This window comes from Haplochromis burtoni, unplaced genomic scaffold (assembly GCF_018398535.1).
Source record: "Haplochromis burtoni strain Fernald_Lab_line unplaced genomic scaffold, NCSU_Asbu1 Contig_7, whole genome shotgun sequence".
Lineage (NCBI taxonomy): Eukaryota > Metazoa > Chordata > Actinopteri > Cichliformes > Cichlidae > Haplochromis > Haplochromis burtoni.
The window spans coordinates 1,796,125-1,804,219 of NW_024582368.1; positions in this window are offsets into that span (position 1 = coordinate 1,796,125).

Below are 8,095 nucleotides of genomic sequence, written 5' to 3' on the forward strand. Positions count from 1 at the left end.
GGGCAATATGCAGCATTTTTGCTAATGTAGCCAAACAAATAGCACACTCCTGCACACACACCTGTACTTCATGATTTGGCTCCACTGTACAGGATGTAATAATCTTTCACAACCTTGTGGCAGACTTTTCCTTAATATCGTGATGCTTGTAATGGAGACCAGGGGGTACATTTACCTATATGACTAGTATTAGACGCTAAATGAAAAGGTATTTATTGATTTGAGAGATTTGTTATTGTGTTTTTTTTATATTTGGGTGATGTTATGTAAGTGACACCTTTATGGAAGATGACAGGGTCACTGTCCATCCTACCTGTTTCAAAAATACAAGCTTAATCAGAGCTGTTCACTAATAATTATTTGACTTGTAAACCTAAATTCTGTGTATGTTAATATGCATAAATCAGGCATATTATTATCACCACCTGCCTAATATTGGGTTGGTCCCCCTTTTGCTGCCAAAGCAGCCCTGATTGTGTGCTGTGGTGTCTGCTGCCAAGATGTTTGCAACGGGTCCTTTAAGTTGTGTGAGTTGAGAGGTGGGGTCTCCATAGATCAGGGTTATTAGTCCAGCACATCCCACAGATGCTTGATTGGACTGAGATCTGGGGAATTTGGAGGCCACATCAACACCTCAAAACTCATCGTTGTGCTCCTCAAACCATTCCTAAAGCACTTTTGCTTTTTGGCAGGGCACGTTATCCTGCTGTTAGAGGCCACAGCCATCAAGGATTACTGATTCCATAAAATGCAGTACATGGTTTTTGCTTAGGTAAGTGTCAAAGTAACATCCACATGGATGATAGGACCCAACATTTCAAAGCAGAATATTTCCCAATGTGTCAACTGCCTCTGTAGGCTTAGAAGCTCCTCTAACTTCTTTGGGATGCACATTGCAGGTTTTGCACAAAAAAATCAGACTTTTTGAAAACTAAAACATCAGATATGTGGTTCATTAAGAAGAGAGTGTAATGCTCCTTAAATGAATATGCACATTGGCGGTTTAATCAGATACCTGATTTTTGTGGCTGACGCTAGTATACATTTTTAAGAAATAAAAAAAAATTCCAAAATTGACATATCAGTTGAAATCTTATACTAAATTGACTTTCCAGGAACATAGTTCACAAACTAACATGAAGGCACCATCTGCTCAGCTGTGTACTCTGTTACATGTGACCCATACACAGTGCTGAAAGTAATGTCAACAGTAGAGTCTCAGCTTCTCTGCCAGATAAAATATGGAACAAAAACCTTTATCTACAATAGAAAAAACATCCGTTTACATCAGCAGGGCCTTTAATTATGTGTCCCGCTGTCTTCGTATCACTGAACAGGTACAATCTCATGTGGCCATCGATTTAGACTTTTGCAGGTGGAATAATAGTGGTAGGCTGGGATCCTTGGGTAACTGCCATGTTTGAGAAGGTTCAGAGTGATGGGCCCTCCTTATTCACCTGCTGTCATGGTTCACAGAACTTCATGCTTCACCAACCAGCTCACTTGTATTGGCTCTGTTTATCTGCCACTCCAGTATGATGAGGTGTAGAGAAGTGAATAACAAGGCTCTATATATGTCGGTCACCGAATTAAGGGGATTTTTTAGATATACTCTTTGTTACTCTATTTAGAGCCCCTGAGCACTTTTTAACCTTTATGTTATACAGTGGCGTACTCACACATGTGCAAGCAGAGGTGCACACACACAGTACATACACACACGCAGACACCATTCACACAAGAGGAGGCAGTTAAGAGTAGGCTCCGGATACATTTGTCACTCTGGCAGCCAGGCCTCCCATTCTCCGGGTTGGTGGCCTGGATTCTGCACGGGGGCTGGGCATCTCCCCGCCTGCACTGCCTAGTAACTGTCAGATATAGACTGTGATTTATGCAAATTGGCAGGCAAGGGCTTGTGGGTCAGCAGCGATATGCGGTAAGATCATCAGAGGGACAGAGTACAAAGGCAAGTCAACAACAGCGGTAATGCGGCCTATATTACACTGTGTACCGCCATCAAATGAAAGAAATTACAGTTAAGGAGCATAAGGATAATAATTTATAAATTAAGAAAGCAATTAAACCTACTAACTTAATCAGAGCAGCTTATTGGTATTTGAAGTCACACATTCCCAACATGATTTAAAAACAAGAAAATAAATGTATATTTAGATTTTAAACATTGCTAAAATGAACAAAACCAAACCAGAAAGACTCATAATTCAGTATTATGATCAAGTCAGACTTGTTGAAATGTCACAAGTGAGCATAACAATCATAAAAATCATAAAAACATAATATCCAAGCCCCAATAACTGCAGCATAAATACCAAATTGTACAAGCTAAAACCTATTAACAGCACACACAGACTCCTCTGCGATGCAAAATGGGAGAAATATCTATCAATCACCCCTGTTGCCAACTCCTGGACTCAAATGTCTCCCAAATGGTTTTCTCACAATCAAACACCTGCTCACTTTGTTCCCTGAACACTTCAGATGATTACTTGTGCGCAATCTGGCACTGTCCACCCCTACACCACTTCTGGAAGGAGATCACTAATAAGCAATCTAACATATTGGACTGCTGCACGAAGCTCTCCACATCTTTGTGTTTAGCAGGCAGCACTCTTCCCACCTCAAACAGAGTCAAGAGAGCACTTAAAAACACACAAAGAAGTGCACAAAATAAGACATAAACTGGTTTTATGACATAATTTCCCTCAAAGTAGAAACCTTAACCGTGAAAAATGTCCCCGGTCTTCCTCTCATCCTTCCATCTTCTTTCACATGTTGCCAAAGTAACGCATGTTAATTGTTATTATGTCGTCTTTTTTCCCCTCTCTGTTTTCACGTGGAAGCAGATCGGTGAAGGGAGTAAATAAAGTCTGGACTATATGTTTTATAACAGCTCAAGAGAGCACAGGTGCGCTGCACAAAAAGGTGAGGGGCTACCCGTTATCCTCGGCAACCCTCAAAGTCCCCCTCCACTCAAAAATGTGTTTTGGGTAAACGTCCCTACTCTTGGATGTTTGAATTTCGGCATGCGGATTGTTGCGCTAGAAGGCTGTTTAAAAATTCATCCACTGAAAGTGGAAAGTTTCACATCCTCACCAAAAGGGTTTAGGGCACATTTCTGCGAGCAGAATTTCCAGCATCACAGATCACTTAGAAGTCAATCATGGTCCAGGACGAGCTAGAGGCCTCCATCCATGCACTAATATTGGACTTGAGGTGTGATTGTTGAAAACTGCTCGTTCCCAATAAAGATTTATAAGCAGATTAACGGAGTTGCAAGGTGTAAAAAGTTAAATTAGCAAAGTACTAAGATAAAGTTCAAATTTTAAGTGTAGAAAGTAGCAGTGGGAGATGTTCTTGGCTGACTAAATTTCAGCCAGAGTCCTTTGTTGCATGTTATTTCTCATCTGTCTCACCTCATTTTGTGTCAGCTCCCTGCTGGCTCTAACATCTAATTAAGCCAAAAACACCCGGGGAAATATTTTTAAAAAGTAAATGTTTGTGGATATTTAAAAGGAAAGCACTAGTCTGTGATCCTCTGGTCCAGGTGATCCAGGTGGTTTTGGAAGGGGTAAACATGTGACACTCCCCATCCTTTGATACAAACAGTTGGTCTTTCTATTTTAACGGCCGTAGGCTTGTGGCGCCTGGCACAGTTTAATTAGTGTGAATACATTAGGTCTGTGTGAGAGCTTGCTACCTGGCAGGGGTTAGAGCTGGCCAGGGACTGCAGGAGAGCAGACTGCACCAGCGGTACTCCCAGGCCCTGCTGTAATGACCCTGCCAGGCTGACACAACGCCCCCACCTGGGGGACCACTGCGGTTTTTCCAGTGACAGATGGAGGGCTGCTGAGACAGGGGAGCTGGGCTGGATTACTGCAGGCTAACAGAGCAACCATTAGACCGGCTAAGCCAACATGTCTTTGTGTTGGCTCCACCTTTGCCCGGTAAGTAGTATAATAGTATAACTGGACACACTGCCAAAAGAAGTAGATTTGACTCCATGAAAATTTTGCGTCGGGTTATGTTTGGAACTGGTTATATTAGGAGTGTCAGTCTCATTTTAGTTATGAGACCACATTTTTATGCTGAAGTATCAAACTTTTCAAGGTAGTTAAGCAGACCTGACTGGACCCTTTAGTGGTTTATATGTTTGACACATCAGATAACATCTTTTAAAACTTATGCTTAGCCTTATTTATGTGACAACTTTGGTTAATCTCAAATCACCTGATCACTCCTACTCTTCTCCCATTTGACGAAATTCAGCTGAAAGGTGGGATATTTGTTTTAAATCATTAGCTTTCCCTACAGAAGTTTAAACTCTCCTCTGGGTGTTTTTGGAGGGCAGTGCAGTAGAGAAAAACAACCTATATCAGTCAGCCTCAGCATTAAAACCACTTACAGGTGAGCTGAGAAACACTGAACATGTAGTTATGCTGCAGTGTTCAGCTGGGAAACCTTAAGTCCTGCCATTTGCAGGGCATGGATGCACCCTGGCACACCAGAAGAGCCTAGAGCCTTGACCTGGCCTCCGAACTCCCCGCATCCCAATCCAGTCAGGTATCTGCAGGCTGTGCAGCAAGGCATACATCCACTAAGGCCCCATTGTCTCACCTGGAGGACCTGAAGGATCTCCTGCCGATGTTCTGGTGCCAGACACCACACTGCACCCTGAGAGGTCAACAAAACACAAACACGGGACTGATGGGTCAGAGCTGTTTTGGCAGTGTAAGGATGATCTGTTGGAGAGCTTGTTTAAATGTCATGTAAAAGCTTAAAACATGTGAGGCAAAGTTGTTTCAGATGTACAAGAATCACAAAACAGGAGTAAAATCTAATCGCAGTAAGGCAGCTTCAGCTATGAGGAAGCTCTGTCAGCTGGATTTCACTAAAGCTGCTATTTCTGCCAGTCTTCTGCAACAAAAAATCTAATAATTATGCACCCATAGCTTCATAATTAATAAAATCAGCATGTTGATCAGCTTATTTCTTTCTTATTCAGACCATGGTTCTTTGGCAAAATCTAAATACACTATAAAAAGTGTATTTACATTTTTACATGTTGCTGGGCAATCGTGGCTCAAGAGTTGGGAGTTCGCCTTGGACAGTCTTGGCCGTTGTGTCCTTGGGCAAGACACTTCACCGTGTTTGCCTACTGGTGGTGGTCACAGGGCCCGGTGGCGCCAGTGTCCGGCAGCCTCGCCTCTGTCAGTGCGCCCCAGGGTGGCTGTGGCTACAATGTAGCTTGCCATCACCAGTGCGTGAATGGGTGGATGACTGGATATGTAAAGTGCTTTGAGGTCCTTAGGGACTAGTAAAGCGCTATACAAATACAGGCCATTTACCATAAAAAGGGAAGGAAGGGAAATAGGATTTTGAAAATAAGACTTCGGCATTGCAGAGCCAGCTGGCTGGAAGGAGTTATTTAAATGGTATAAATGCAAAATAGCAATATTTCCATATAATAACAAGAAAACCAGCGTTTCACTGGTTCATTAAGATTTAAGATCACCGGCCAAAAAAACAACATTTTGATCACAGCATGCCACTTAATCAGTGTTTTTTTTAACTGGATGCAAGCCATGCAGACCTGAATATACGACAACTCTTTCTTCTGTTCTGATGCTGCTGATCAGAGAACTGCATCTGAAGCTATCAGATCTCAACCACATGGGATCTTTCACTCTTGCCTCTGATGACCAGTGCTGCTCCAGTGTAGAAAAAAAAGAGAAGAAGGAGCTCTTTGGTCTGGTTTGTGTTAGTGATATAATCGTTAATAAATGAAAGCTCTTTCTGTCATACGCCCGTAGGCAAAAACTGGCGGCTGGCTGGGACTTCACTTGCGGCAGGAGAGCAGGGGAATGAACACAAGTTCTCATAAAGACAGAGGATGATGGAGAGATTAGAGGGCGAAATTGAAGGCAGATAGGAGGAGAGGACGGGAATAGACGCCGCCCTTAATGTGCACTGTCCATGCCCTGTCCAGAAATGCTTGAATCTAATGGGGACAAGCATGCGCAGCCTCCTGAAGGTTGTACAAGCAATTACCCCACTTAGGAGGCTTTGACGGGCAAGGTCGTATCGGGAAACAGACACGAGGAGCATTATAACATAATGTTCTGTATTCAGCGTGACACAGATCTTTTTATCGAAGACAATATCAATCTTCTGAGTGTCACTCAGTGCCCTGTTGTGCACAGAGACGCTAAAATCCATCATAATCCTATCTGCGCGTGGAACCAAAAATAACCACAGGTGCTCCAATTATGCACATATATGTCACAGGCACCTTTACTTGTCTTTACCATTCTGATTTCCATACACTCCCCTCCCTCCTCTCAAAATAAAGAAAAAGTAAAAAGAACAGGGAAGGACAGATTCCCTTCAAACCCTAACCCAACAGAAGGCAGCTCCTCTGAGCTGATAACAAAAGCAGATGTGATGGGAGGACTTTGCCAGAAAAGGTTGATGTAACAGTTTGCTGGGTGTTTCTGGTGTTCATTTCATTCACTCCATGCAAGCTGTGCTCAGTTGTCAGGGGAGCCGTTAGCCTGAGTGTGTGTGTGTGAGGAAGAGAGCGAGCATGTGTGGAGGAAGACTATGCACCTGAGCTCCTTGGTGCCTGAGGAAACATGGTTGCCATGGACACGGGTGATTATTATAGGATACAAGGCGAATTTGATCTGCAAGAATCTCGGAAACGACTAAGTTAGCATCACTGAAAAGAAGAAAAATATACATGTATCATATTAAAGCTATTAAACTACCCTTATAGGCAGTGTGCACATGCACCTGTTAAATGTCTTGACTGCATTTTTGCCAATAGATTCCTATATAAACTAAGTCATCCAAGAAGAGTTGGCATCTATAATGCTAAAATCCTGTTAGTCCCATTTCTAGCATTTAATTATCCACCATGGTTTCTTTTTTATTTCTCTAATCTGGGGTAGAAAAAAAAGTGTTGTTAAAAAGTACACTACTGTGGCAATAAGATGTTGTTAATTAAAAGTTGGATCAGAGTCACATATGACAGAAGGGAGATTAAAAGCCTCACATCAAAGTCAAATCATATGTTTACATAGATAAACCCCTTTTTTTGGCATATGGTAGGTTTGTTCTGCAATTAAGCAGAATGCAGTCTTTCTGCGATGCTTTATTTTGTAGTTAGATTCTATTAAATTACACTTAAAGCACCCGACGTGCTCCTCCTCCACGATCAGAGTCGTTCAGAGGAGGTGACAAACTATCCTGCTCGGCGCCGGAGTACAGAGTGTGTTCAGACATGTTGCACCAAGGGACCGATTAAAGCTAATGGTGTCAAAACTGGAGCCTCTTCACTTTCCATATGGCCCATTGACTGCTAGTAAACATCAGCGAGAGGAGGGTTTTCCTGCCAAAAGAGGGTGCTGTGCACATTGTTTGGAGTGTACGCTATACAGTATAGCTCTGAGGTCTGGAGGATGACAATACAGAAAGGGATAATTATATCTAATTAAGCTTGATGTCATCTTCTGCCGCTGCCTCCTACACACTTCAGTAATGACAGGCACAAAAGGTGACTAGTTGGGCTGGAAATGCAGGCTAAAGCACCACTGCTTAAACCTGCATCTAAAATGCCCACGTGTTTTGTTCTATAGCTTTACAGCATTTTATTTTTATTTCCCAGGTTTCAGGATGTCACAGCTTTAAGTATCGCTGCGTCATCTCGGCACTCATCACTATAAACTATCTGTATCCTCTTTGCTCTTTGTTCTTTTACTGCTGCTGTGAACGTCACTCCACTCATCGTCTGCTCTCTAACAGCATTCCTCTTGTTCTCCATTCACCCCCTACTCCTTTCACCTCCTTCTTTTTCACACACATCCTTTTTGTCTTTCTATCCTTGGACCTTCTCTCTGCAGGTAGACACTTTGTCAGCATGGGATGAGATTAGCCCAGTGTGCCAGACCCATGGGGAAAACCTCTGAATATGCAGCCAAAGCCCCTTCTTTCTTTCTTTCTTTCTTTCTTTCTTTCTTTCTTTCTTTCTTTCTTTCTTTCTTTCTTTCTTTCTTTCTTTCTTTCTTTCTTTCTT